The following is a 13,988-nucleotide window of genomic DNA, read 5'->3' as shown; positions in this document are numbered from 1 at the left end:
AAAACAGTCTAATTGTTACATTAAAAAATCTGTTAGATTATCAGTATTATGTTTGTACTAAAATGCAAAATCTGAAAATAGTAGTCTGAAAAAGATTTTTTTTCCCATTTTCAAAAATGTATCTTTTATAAGGAATAATATATAACTGCAAATTTCAAAAAAATATTGAAGATTTTACCTTTAAAGCAAATTCCGTGCTGTATTTCATAGCCATAAATTATTTAAATGCTAAATATAATATTTTTATTTAACACAGAATAATAAAAAAGTATGAAAAATGTGTTTAATAAAAATTCTGCATTAAAGGATTAACACTTTTCAATTTTTCATTTTGTATATATCCAATCAAGTTAAGGAGATTTATAAATTAAGGTAAAGTAAAAAAAAAAATTTTTTTTAAAAACCAATTTTTCNCCTCCAAACTAGACTATGTCATACTCCTTCAGCTATATTTGAAAGAATTCCGCTAAGCACACTCTACATGCCATTTTGATCACAAGCTACAAACAGCTATTAAAAGAAGCAACAATAATTTAAAGATGATGATAAAATAAATTTGGAATTGGCAAAGTTCATAAACAGTTAAATGAATTAAGTTGGTTTACTTAAGTAACATTAGTTCTGGTTATCATGAATGCCACTCTAAAAATACTTCATGACTGAATTTATATATAAATTTTTTTGATCACTTAACACAATCTCTACTGCAGCTTCCAGGATAACTCCTCCAAACACACGTCTGTCGTGGCGGGTACTATGGTTACGAGGGAAAAAAAACTTCTAGGGGTGTAGGGAGAATACTTTTGTCTTAATCTTGGCATAGGTCGTCGTAAGTAAACCAGTTGACACCTTCTTTCCTTCATTTCACCCTCATTAGAAATGTGCTCTCGCTTGTTATCATAGTAGCAGACAGTCCCAGATATTTAGTTTGGAGGAGTTCTCCTCAAAGTCGCACCATAAAGTTGTTTATTTGAATTTTCAGAAATTTATAGCTCACTGACGCCAAAATGTACCTTTCTATGATAAGGGCTCACATATTAAATCAATTACGGAGTTATTTTTCATTTTATTAATTTATTTTTTACAGCAAACAAGATAAAAATAACAGCTAACCTTGTACATCTTTTTACATCAATCACTAAATAATAACACACAAATTTTTTTATATATAACTCTACTTATTTTTTACTTCATCATTATTTATTTTTCATCCTATCTCCATAAATTTCCTTTTTTTAAAAAAAAATAATCTCAATTTAACTTTGGGGAAAAAATAAAAACAAGAAAATTTAGATACAATAATAGCACAAATTTTGTTTAAGAAAGTAGGCGTTGAAGCTCAATCTCATTTTCATTACTGAGCTACATCGTTACTTGATTATTTTTGTAGTAATTACAATTAAAAATGTTACATTAAAATGTAATTTTTATTTAACAGAAAATAAGTGTTTCATTTTTAAGGAAAAACAAAAATTTTAATATTAAAAACAAATGGAAAGAAAATATTAATTTATGATACTTAATCTACTGATTATATCTCAAGACTGATTTCAGTCCCCAGGACTGAAAAGTGGCACCCATGCTGATAATACAAAAAAAATATTTCATAACACTCTAGCAACAGCAACAATGAGGTAAGCATTTGCAAGGTTTGTAAAAAAAACAGATACGTGAAACTATTTAGTTTACTAGTCTGAAAGTTCAAAATACACATAGAAAGATGCTCGATTCATTGCTTCATAGATTTGAGTTCATGGACGAATAATTTGTGACTAATCATAGAATGTTTTTGTGTGAAACCTTTCCCACAGGTGGGGCAAACGAATGGACGTTCACCTGTGTGTTTCCTTACATGCCTTTCTAAGTCACTTTTTCTAGAGGTTGAATAAGAGCAAACCAAACAAGAGTGTTGAGCATAATTCTCAACATATCTTCTACTTTGTAACATAACAGATACCTGGACTTCTGAAAAAAGTAAGCAATTATTTAGATCTAATAAATTAGATGAATGGTAACAATTTGTAAAGCAAGTTAAATTCCTCACCTAACTGATTTTAACTGACATAATTTTAAACTTGGTTATAAAATATTAATATTACTGTTTGCAATGGGAAATATTAAAAAGGTCATATAGGCTTTGAAAACTTAAATAATATAAAACGAGCACATAAATAGTCATTGCAAAAAGCTTATAGTTTTTTTTAAGACAATAACAATAAAGTGATTTAAAATAGATTAGATTTTATGATGATAAAAAAATTAAAGGAAATAATTTGCTAATGATCATAATTGAGATATAGAAACTGTTTTCAGATTGTTTTGAAGGAAAAATAATAAAAAATTAATAAAAATTTGCGTGCACAAATAATAATTGTATACACAAAATAATAATATGTGTACAAGTACACAAATAGTTATTTCCAAAAGTCCTCAGCTTTTCAAGACAATAACAATAAATGATTTAATATAGATTAGATTTCATGATGATAAAAAAATTGAAGGAAATAATTTGTTAATGATCATAATTGTGATACAGAAACTGTTTTCAGATTATTTTGAAAGAAAAATAATTAAAAAAGAATATCAATTTGGGTAAACCAATTTGTGTGTGTATATATATATTTACAGATTTAAAACTATTATTGACTTCTGTGAAGGTTTAAAAATTGCTCTTTTAGAAAGACTAGAATGAAATTGAATTGAAAAAATGTGTTTAGTATTTATCAGTTGAAATTATTGCAAGCCAGTGAAGAAAAAGTGAAACAAATTAACGGAGATAAAAACCCTGAAAAAATTCTTACTAGCAACATATGACTGTTGTTTGGAAAAGGCAATTCAGAGGTTTCCATTAATATAAATCATAAGGAAGGCGCTCAGCTCCACAAGCATAAGGACATTTTTCAGAGTTAACATTGTTAAAAAGAGGTTGTTAAAAGAATTTTGACAGGATATTTCCGAATATGTGCCTAAAATTAAAATTCATTCAAATTCAAAAGCAAATGGAAAAATTAAAAAAAAAAAAAGAAAGAAAGAAGGGATGCTACATTTGGAAATAAAAATTTACTCTCTCTCTCTTATGATAACAGTAGCACAACAAATAAAATAAGCATGGAACTTCCAAATTCAGAATTAGAAGATTAAAAAAAATAATAGTATTCCTTTTCAAATTGTCCAGTTTGTGTTTTATTTTCACTTTTTAGGCATTCCTATATCAGATATTATTTTATGTTTTATGTGTACGTCGAATGATATTTAATGATTATCGCTGAAGATTGACAAAAGGAGAAATATTTCTTTCGGTGATGCTTTAGAATTCTTTAAACTTACAGTGGATCCCATTATAAACCAACCCTCAACTTCAGTTTCAAAATTCGTGGTCAGCATTTGGAAATATACAGTATAAATATAATTTGGTAGATGATAATTATAGTAAATATTAAATGATTAAAAGAAAGAATATTTTTTTTTGTTAACATTTGAAGAAGGAAAAAAACAATTTTTTTTAATGTTTATTTAACAACAGCCTAAATCTGCATGCTTGTACTACCTGAGGTTACCAAACTATTAAAAAAAATTAACTCCACTAAAATTGAATCCCAGTTAAAACACAAACAATGACAAACTTTTATGTACCCTTTAAAAATAACCAGCAAATCATGAGGAAGAACTAGTTATTCTTCATAGGGATAATGACATTAATGATTAATGTAATACATACATATATATATATATATAATAAAAAAATGTATACCATGTGGGTATCATTAAAAATTTTGTAAGAATCATTAACATATACAGATTATTACAGTCTTAATTATTGATAATTTACGCATAACAAAAAATTCATGTTTGTATATTAAAAAAATCAATTATATTAAAGAATCATTAAAAATAATTTTAAAAAAAATAACCCAACAGCAAATAATGACAAAATCTTAGAGTCACAAAAAAAATTAATTTATTATTAACCAATAATTTTACAATTAAAGTAACAACTAACACAGGTTTAAATTTTCAATTTAACTAAAAACAAATAATATTAAGTAATTTTAATAACTAATGGGAACACTACTTAGTTTTGACACCTTAAAACAAGCTTAAATCAATGATTTAAAAGATAATGTATGGGAAATCAATTAATATTTATCTTCAATATATTTTGCTTACTTTGTCAACACATTGCTTATGAATAACAAATCATTTTAACAACAGATAAAATTAAGAATACTTCATGTATAATTTTAAACAAAATACAACGTTAGTAAAAGTAATCACTTAAATTTTAAAATTTTTAACTTTTCAGAATAATACATATAATGAAATAAATAATACAATTTCTTTTTCAATAACAAATGTTGGATATGCGAACTAGCATTAACATAGGTAACAACTAATCTGTAAACATTTCCCAACCTTTCTAAGTTTTAATGTATTTTTGATGCAGTGATTATATATACTTAAGTTAATTGAAGCTCTTTGTAGTGTATATATCAGCTAATATTACCAGAAACAATTTACATAACAGTTAATCATTAAAAATTGCTGACAGTAAAAAAAACTAGGGAAATAAAGACTCACTTTATTAAAGATCATATGTTTGGCATGTTACATAAGGTTCACACATTAAGCATTTATAACTGAAAGAAGCATAAAATTGGGAAAAGAAAAAAATCCTTCTATCTATCACTAATATAATATAGTTATGAAAATATAAAACTCTGGTATCATTTAATGCTTTTGATAAATGCGCATTTTATTGCATAAACAATTTTAAACATATAACATATTATCAATTATGAAACAAACCATAATTTTCTTAAAAGGTCAATTTAACTCTTCAACTGTTTTCTACTTGTATCAAATTGCAAAAACATTATTTCCTTTCCACTAGAATTCCAAATAGTTCATTCAATTATACTTACAAAAACTATATATTTTTTTTGTCCCTGAATTAAAGAGTGAACAAAGTTAAAGAGTGATAATATAATTGTACACTATATAGATATTAAGAAAAATACAAATAAAACTTGAAAGAAATGTTTAGGGAAGAGTATCGAAATTATTGATTTTTAATATCTATATACATATTTTTCTTACATGGCATCATAAACTCCAGTTGTTCTCTATTTATTGGCATAACTATAATTATTTTTCATTTTGTCAGGTTGTCCTAAGTAACAATTTAAGAAGTCTTGAAAAGTTAGTTATACGTTAAGTATTTACTTAGAATGATTTTGTATCCATGTAGAAATTAAAGCTCAGTTACGAAGAAATTATTTATATTTATTTTCAATCCATTCTAAAATAGCTGCAGAAATTTTAAACATAAACAATGCTGTTACATTAATTATTGGTGACAGAGCTGTGTTTTTTGAGCAATAGCATACATAATGTTTGTGAAAATTGCAACATCATGGCTTATTGAGCATGTAGGGTTCATATTCGATTTGTGATGAAAAAAATTCCCTGACTTTTGCAGGTATACCAAGGTAAATTTCAATGAAAATTGAAACCAAATTTTCATCAGAAAACTTTGATTCTTTTATTTGTTACGAGAAATATTAGATTTTCTGTGTAAAAAATATTATTAAATGAGAATGGGACCGTTTCAGTTTGACAATGTGAAATTTTTACAACAAATAATTGTAATATATGCAAGAATTACTTAACTCGAATCTCAATAACTGATAACTGTTACTGACAATTTTAAGACGGGTTATTTTCCAAGTATGATATAGGAATATTCCAGGTTTTTGTAAAAAAATTGCAACTTTCTCTGACTATTCCCTGATTTTTGGAGTTATAAAAAAATTCCCTGACAATTCCAGGTTTTCCCTATTCTCCCTGGAATGTCATTTGTTGGCAACTTAATCATATAACTGGTGAAACACACAGTAAAACTGAACTTTGGCATCAAGTCGGAGCCAAATGGAATGATATTTCCCAAGATTACATTCAGAACTTATTTGATTCAATGCCATAACGGGCGCAGGTTCTCATTGTTTAGTGTGGTGGATACTCAAAATACTGATTTCCAATGTTCTTTTTATTTTTGGTTTTTGTCTCATAAAATTATTGTTTATATGTACTACTACAATTCCTTTATAGTTTTGCATCTTTCGCAAGCATTAAATTACATTAAACAATAATAAAGTTGTGGCATGAGAGGTGTGTGAGGAAGTAGTTCAGTACAAAATGGAGCATGGGGATGAATTTTTATATCTTATCTCACAACAGAAGTGGAAAAATTTATAATACTTCTTCTTCCTAATATACTGAAAGTCTCAAACTTGCTCTCATATAAATTCTTATGAAAATGTAGGCTCTTAGTCATACATATATTTTCAATTATTACTGAAATTCAATTTATAAAGAACCTTGACAATGTCACAGACATCTCTCAAAAATAGTTAAAATTGAAATCATAGTTCATCTACAAGTAGAAAGTAGCACACAACAGCTAGATGGACAAAAAAAAGTTTAAATATTGCTTAAATTAAGGTGCTAGGACAAGAGAAGGGGTTGAAGAATTAGAATATTTAAAGAATATTAAATATATTAATTTATTCTGTGCATTCAGCTTGGTTGCCATCAAAGTTTATATGTTGTACAAGATGATTTTGAAAGGTGACCAAGCTGGATGCCAAATATGGCTAGTTGATTTATTATACTTTATTTTACAAGTAAGCCAACTAAAATATTAGTTACTTAAACTATATGAGATAAGTTAAGTGTAAAAATAGAACCAAACAGTTATTCTTTATAGAATACAAATAATGAAACGTAACAGTTATAATACTATCCCTAGACTTTCAGAAAAAGAGAAGTGCCAAAAAGCATTACAACATAAAGAAATTTACAACCTTTATGTAGACAATATCCTTGTATCTGCAAACAAGCGTTCGTTAAAACATGCTTTTCTCCATTGCATGGAGTTTCTTGTGATAGTTAAGAGCTTGTTTTGATTTAAAAGCTTTTCCACACTCGTGACACACGTACGGCTTTTCTCCAGTGTGTGTCCGCAAGTGACTTTTCAGATTGTAGTTTGAATTTGTTGTGTAAGAACAGTACGGACAGTGAACTGATCCAATGGGTACTTTTAATTGAGTCACAAATTTTGCCGAAGATTTAACATTGAAACATTTTCCAAAGGAGGGGAAATCTTGAAATCCTGTAAAAAATTCTATTAGTTTATAAAAACATAAGAACATGATAAAATAAAACTTTATGGTGGAAATTTACAAAGTTAAAAATCAAAAGTATTCAAATAGCAAAAAATAATAAAACTTGTTTGACTGACAACATACTTCTTAGAAGCAATTAACACACCCCCACAAAAAAAAATCAAAAGACTTAGATAACACAGATAGAGCAACTTCAATTTAAAAAAATTACAATAAAGTCATGTGAATCATTATTGTAACAGAGTCATGTCAATCATTTCTCAGACACATAAAGGACGAGAGCTGATACAGGCAACTTGCTCAATTCACGACAAATTTCTGGCGCAGGCAGCTCAAATGGTCCTGTTTTCAATCAAGGTAGTTAAGCGTTAAGCAAATAATTTTCTTCAAAAATTATTTAAAAAAAAGAAATGGCAAAAGGTTTTATATAGTATCTAGCCTGTATAATATTTATTATTTCCAAAAGTTGTCTTTGGCATAATACAGCTACTTTATATAAAATATGATAAATTTAAATGCAATAAAAATATTAATAATTTTTAAATGTTATGATACAGAAAAATACCATTTTCTTTTAAAAGAAATTGCAATTGTTCAGTTTAATAGAAAGGAATATGCAGCCATTTGAAACTGCAAGATCAGGTATTTTAATATCTACTTACAAAAAGATAAAATAAAAATAACAATAATAATAAATAAGTTAATGTTTTATCAATTTAGGAAAATTAGGTATGCAGAAAGATTTTGTGTGATAGAAGCCTGGATGCTTTAATTGAAAGTTTGCCGAATGTTGATCAACCTTGGGAACTTAAGAGTTTAATGCAGAAAAGTTGTCAATAAAACATTTTCATTGTAGTTGACCAGACAGCCAAGGGTAAGCTTACCAATGGCTATTGAAGAAGCATTTTTTAATATGAAATCATCATCCATTCTAATTATATGAGCCCCTCGCCAGTACATTAGGTTAATTTTTATATATTTTATAATATCAGACCCTCTGCATTTACATAGCTTGAAATGAAATCTTCCTTTACAAACATTGTTGATTTCTATCTCAAAAGATCGGCCAATTGAATTTTCTGCTCAAAACTTTGCATAGTGATAGTGAGGATTTAATACGTCATTTTAATCTGTAAAAGGCTTATATGCAAACATTATATGAAACTATTAACATTTTTTACAATACTATTAATAGCATTTGCTATAAAGCCAAGGTAAGTGAAGCTGTAAATAAGTATAAAGCTGTAATTGGTATAAACTTATTTCCAGATTTAGGAAAGATTTCATTACTTAATAAAGGCATGTATTCGTTTTTTTTCAGTGTTTATAAATATAATGCGATTAGAAGTCGGGTCCACAGAAAGAAAAACTTTTTTTTAACGTGAGATCAGTTCTTACGATGATACGAATATCGCCCACATAGACCGGAATTTGAACTATTTTTATGAATATTAATTATACCACATGAACAATTTAAAAAGCAAACATAATACAGATTAAAAAGGCAATAGAATATTTTTTATAGCAACATAAAATCAAATAATGAAACATAAGATTAAATGCAACATCTTGAGACAATTTATTAACTATAGCTATATATAAATTTACAAAACAATACAGATAAAAATCACTACTGAAATCACAAAAGTCATTACACCACAATGAATCTTGAAAGCTAAAAATAGACTATCTGCATACCGAATTCAAACTAATTCAGGTTAGAATGATGTTTTTTGTGGTGATAGTTGATGGCTTGCCTCGACTTAAAAGCTTTGTCACACTTACTACACACATAAGGCTTTTCACCTGTATGTGTCCTTAGGTGGTTTTTAAAGTTGTGAGAGTAGTTAGTTGTGTAACGACACTGTGGACAACGAAACATTCCACCGGATGCTTTCATTTGAGAGGCTACTTTCACTGAAGATATAATTCCAAAAGTTTCATCGCTTAAGTAAATGTCTTCAAATCCTGAAAAGATGTTTTTGTTTTATAAAACATGTAGGTAAAAAGAGTAAAGGTAGATGCAATCACACAATTTCTGAATTAGAACAAATAGGAAATTCAAACAATAAAAAAAAGATACTATCAGGTTGATGCGCTAAATGTGAAATACATAATTGATTTAATTTTATACAACCCCTTTTACCTCATAGTAAAAAGTTCTATGTTACATTTAAAGTAAAGTAATAACTTTTCTTCATGCATTTAAGCATTATAATTAATAAATTATAATAAATGTAATTAGAAAAAATCTTGAAGACAAGAAAGATGTGTCTACACTGAATGTTTATGTATTATCCTTATATATGCAACACATACTAAGTACTATGCTACACAGACAAAGTATAGTCATACTTAGATCAATATCAAATTTGAAGTCACTGCTCAAATTTATAGTTCAAAAATAATCGTTGAACTTAAATTAATTGAGTGGAATATTTTTAGTCAACTAATATACAGCAGTTCAAAAAGGTAACTATTTGCCCTATGGCATCTAAGCATACGTGTAGGGGCTCTGGGGCTGACAACGGCTTAATGAGGTTAATATTCTCTAATTATGGGAAAAATATATTTGTTAATTTTATTACTTTAGAGTAAAACCATTATTTACACTAGTACATTGGTTTCAAATCTTCTTTTCCCTTTTTTTTTAAAACTAAAAATTACTTTTTAAAACAATATGATTTTGCTAGAATTATTTAAAAAAAAACTATGTCACCTTAAATTAACAACTTTATTAGATGTATTAGTACGACAAGGAACAAAAATAAGGTATTTTCTCTGAAATCTGAGTAGATAACTATAAGTTATTTCCTCAGTAAGACTTTTTCACGAAGCTCTAAGGAATGATTGAAATAAAAATAATTTAATAAAAATTTACTTAACAGTAGCATAGCAGCATAAATAAATAATACCCATAAGAAGAAAAACTATAATTATAAAAACCAAAAGAATAATTTTCCACTATTAAATTGTAGAAAGCAAGTTCTATAGTAAGCAAGTTCCTTACTTTAATTTTCTTAACTTGAAATTAAGCAAATGGAAAATTAAACAATTTTGAAAAGTTAGTAATTATTTGTGTAACAGCATACAATAATAAACATTAACAGACAGAGGAAAAGATTTCTCTTAATAATACAATTAATCAAGAGTGTTGAGTTGTTTAAACTTTAAGAGTCAAAAAGAGTTCTGAATGTTGCTACCTTTATTATTACTAAATCCTGAATATTGCTATTTTAATAAAGAGCAGAGATATGTTTTTTAATAAATAAAGATAGATAAGAAAAGAAAGAACATATTCAATTGAATATTTTATTAGTTATGCAACTTTTAAAAAAAGTTTTCGGTACAATCATAACAAAATTGCACTTATGAATAATTGCAAACTATAACCAAAGGAGAATTTGTATAAATAATACCAACAACAGAAATCAGCAATGGAATACTGATAAAGCATAAAGAGGCATAAATATTATTAATAAAGTAAGAAATAANATATTGTAGACAAAAATAATGAATTAAGATCCATATCAATAAAATTTAAAAAAATAATAATTTTGACTTAATTGAATTATTTCTATACTCATGACCTCACTAATAGATACTTTCCAGAGAAATTATAATTTAATAAAAAGGGATTATTAATATTAAATAAAAAGAAATCAGTAAGAAATATCACCTATTCTGCCAGTTAGTCAATTTGATAAAATAATTTTAACTCTTGAAGCAGCTGTTAATTAAAATAAGAGCTATGAATTCAAAATTATGTTTATATCTTACATTTTCGAACAAATTGAAAAACATACAAATATGATCAAACATGAGAATTATTTCAAAAGAAAATATTCTTTTAAAAAGAATTAATAATATTTTAAATTTTTAATTAACAAATTAGGGAAAAAACTGCAATTGGTAGTTCTTTCTTTACATTTAAAAATTAAGATGGGATGTAGGGAAGGGGATTTTATAGAGTAAACTGTACAATGTGAACAAGGCATACAAAACAGTATTTAAAAACAAATTTATTATCTGCAAATTAAAAAAAAATTATTGTAAGAAACATGCTCAAAGAACATGTCAGAAACATGTTAAGAGGGAAACTTTTCAGTTTTTTTCAATAATTAAATAAAGTTAAATACAATTTGTTCAATCATAGATGGGACTGAAACAAAAGTCTTGTCTCAATCTGTAAAAGCATAGACATAAGTATATATAGCTAAGAATAAAAATTGTCCAAATAGGATGACTAAAATTTTAGATTACAGAAATAGTACATTACAAGTAAAGTTTAAAAAGTTATAGAAAAAAAAAGGTTTTTACAACAATGTTGCAGATAATGAACGTTTAACTATATCACCATATTTTTGATAAATTTAAGACCACAACCTTTTGAAAATAACTAAATTTGAATTAACAACCAAAGAGAACTAAAAAGAAATGAATTAAAAAATATTTGATGAAATAATGAGAAAATTAACCCACAATTTAAATAAAGCCTTTTCATATTTCAACAAGTTAAAAGATTATTGTAGATTCATAATACAGCAAAGCCCCAATAAATCGAGCTGCAGTAAGTTGAATACTACCTTATTAAGGAGAGTAAAAAGTATTTAATTTTTTCATGTCCAAAAGCAGCAGTTAAGTTAGGTTTAAAAATGCAAACAGAAATATTTTTTTCACTAATTTAACTGTTCCTCAACAAGTTAGGTTTAACATATTTTCCCTTTCATAATAATAAAAAAATTGCGTAATCTTATTTTTTAAAATTCTAAGTTGGTGCCAGTGCAGATTAACTCAAATTACTGGAATCTTACTGTATTTCTTTAAAAACTAACTGCACATTATTTTTTTTTATTTATATCTATTAAATGTTTTTAATTGACAAATTCCATTAATTTGACAATTTTTTAAAAAGTAAACATGAATTAAAGAGCATAAATAACTTTATATAAATAATAAAAATGAAAAGTATAATACACCCAACAGTAAACAAAAAATAAAAAATAGCACATACATCAAGCATGCAATTAAAGTATTTAAAAAAATATCCCATACATAATAAAAGATAGGGTTAACTTTGTACTAAATAGACTGAAACAAAAAACAATGCGAATAAAGCGAAAAAGAAAATAATAAACTCTATTTTTAACAGCAGGCACAGAACTTATCGTTCTTGCTGTGGAAGGTGCCAGAAGTGTCGCACATTTTGCATTGCCCAATGAGCATCTTGTGACTAAAGTCACAGTGGCAAGCAACATAACCCATGATACACTGCCACATATAGCCTCAAAGTGGGGCACATTCACACACAACATACAGAGAAATATCCATGCCCTGACCGGTATTCGAACCAGCAGCCATTGGCTTCACAGTCAGGCATGCTAAATGCTCAGTCATCTGGTTTGCAAATACATAACAGTTTGAGGTCCCGCAGTGGACTGATCGTTAAGACACGGTTCCCAGCAGATCACCGAAGTCAAGCCTCACGGTTAGTGTGTGGGTGGGTGACCACTTGGATCAGTCTTTGTAGGGACTGAGGGTGTGCGGTATGGGTCCTCGTTATACTGTGCTACCGTAAAGTGCTCGAAATTGTGATGGCATGAGATCGGATCAAAATTGTGATGGCATGTCTTCGGATCATCCTCCGGGATGTTTCCCAGACCGTCGCCAATAGCCCATTGTGCAGCTCTAGTGCGACGTAAATTAACAACAAAAAATACATAAACTGACATACCAGTTTAACAAGAAACTTAAGCCTCAAAAAAATTTTAATTTTCAGTTTAACAGAAATCATTCAACACTGCTCTTCACCTTTTGAACTCAATTTTTGGGAATTATTTTGAAAAATTCTAATAATTTAGTTAATGATCTTTCCAGTATCCTGCCGCTTTCCAATATTAGGTACTGTATTTTAATTTACCTGGGGTTCCCACTAAATACCCGCACATCTGTTTCTTATCTTTCCTTAGTTATTTCTTTGTTCAAACTTGTTCCTTTGTCCCTATCGGTTAAACCACTTTACATGTCTTATTTTCTTTACTTCACTACCTTCCTTTGATGTTTAGACACTGAGGAAGGTTCTGTTCAAGAAACTGAAACTTTAGTATGTCATTTTATGTATTTTCTTTGTTGCTTTATTCACATTGTTTCTTTTTTTTCTTCTTGATTTTAACACTCCATGTACCAGAAACGAAAACAAATAAAAGAAATAGATATTTAAATTCAAGAAAACATTCAAGCATGAAATTTTTTTTAAACACTTAAAATTTGAAATGACACTGAAAAAAATAGGAAATTATTTTTGTAGTAATTCATAGATAAAATTTTCAGGTGTTTCTTTATTCTTTCTATTTTGGTAACAATGTGCATTTTTTGGTTGTACCTAACCAGTTATTACTTATGAGTCAGCATATGGCTATGAAGAAGTCCATCAGAATGAAAGCATTTGTTACAGATTTTGCAAATTATCAGCTTTTGAGTGGAATGCAAATACTGATGGTACTGCAATGATTGTTTAGCAGTAAATCCTTTCTTGCAAATATTTTGGTTGTACTTAACAAATTATTACTTATGAGTCAGCATATGGCTATGAAGAAGTCCATCAGAACGAAAACATTTGTTGCAGATTTTGCACATAATCAGCTTTTGAGTGGAATGCAAATACTGATGGTGCTGTAATGACTGTTTGGTAGTAAATCCTTTCTTGCAAGTTTCACAGACAAATGGTCTTTCACCAGTGTGCTTCCTTATGTGATTTTTCAAATTAGTTGTGATATTAGTGGAGTAGGGACAATAAGGACATAA

The 13,988-nt window shown here is 27.7% G+C and overlaps 1 long non-coding RNA gene across 1 annotated transcript; it reads right to left on the bottom strand.

Moving 5' to 3' along the window:
• Positions 1-3,935: 3,935 nt before the first annotated feature.
• On the bottom strand, positions 3,936-9,253 carry LOC139424934 (uncharacterized). Its single transcript, XR_011636065.1, has 2 exons — positions 8,883-9,253; positions 3,936-7,171 (listed from the first exon to the last, which is right to left on the bottom strand). It is a non-coding gene; the product is annotated as an uncharacterized lncRNA (long non-coding RNA).
• Between the last annotated feature and the right edge of the window lie 4,735 nt (positions 9,254-13,988).

This window comes from Parasteatoda tepidariorum, chromosome 2 (genome assembly GCF_043381705.1).
Source record: "Parasteatoda tepidariorum isolate YZ-2023 chromosome 2, CAS_Ptep_4.0, whole genome shotgun sequence".
NCBI classification, from domain to species: Eukaryota; Metazoa; Arthropoda; class Arachnida; order Araneae; family Theridiidae; genus Parasteatoda; species Parasteatoda tepidariorum.
The sequence above is the reverse complement of the archived record's forward strand: the minus strand, read 5'-3'. Positions and strand labels throughout refer to the sequence as shown.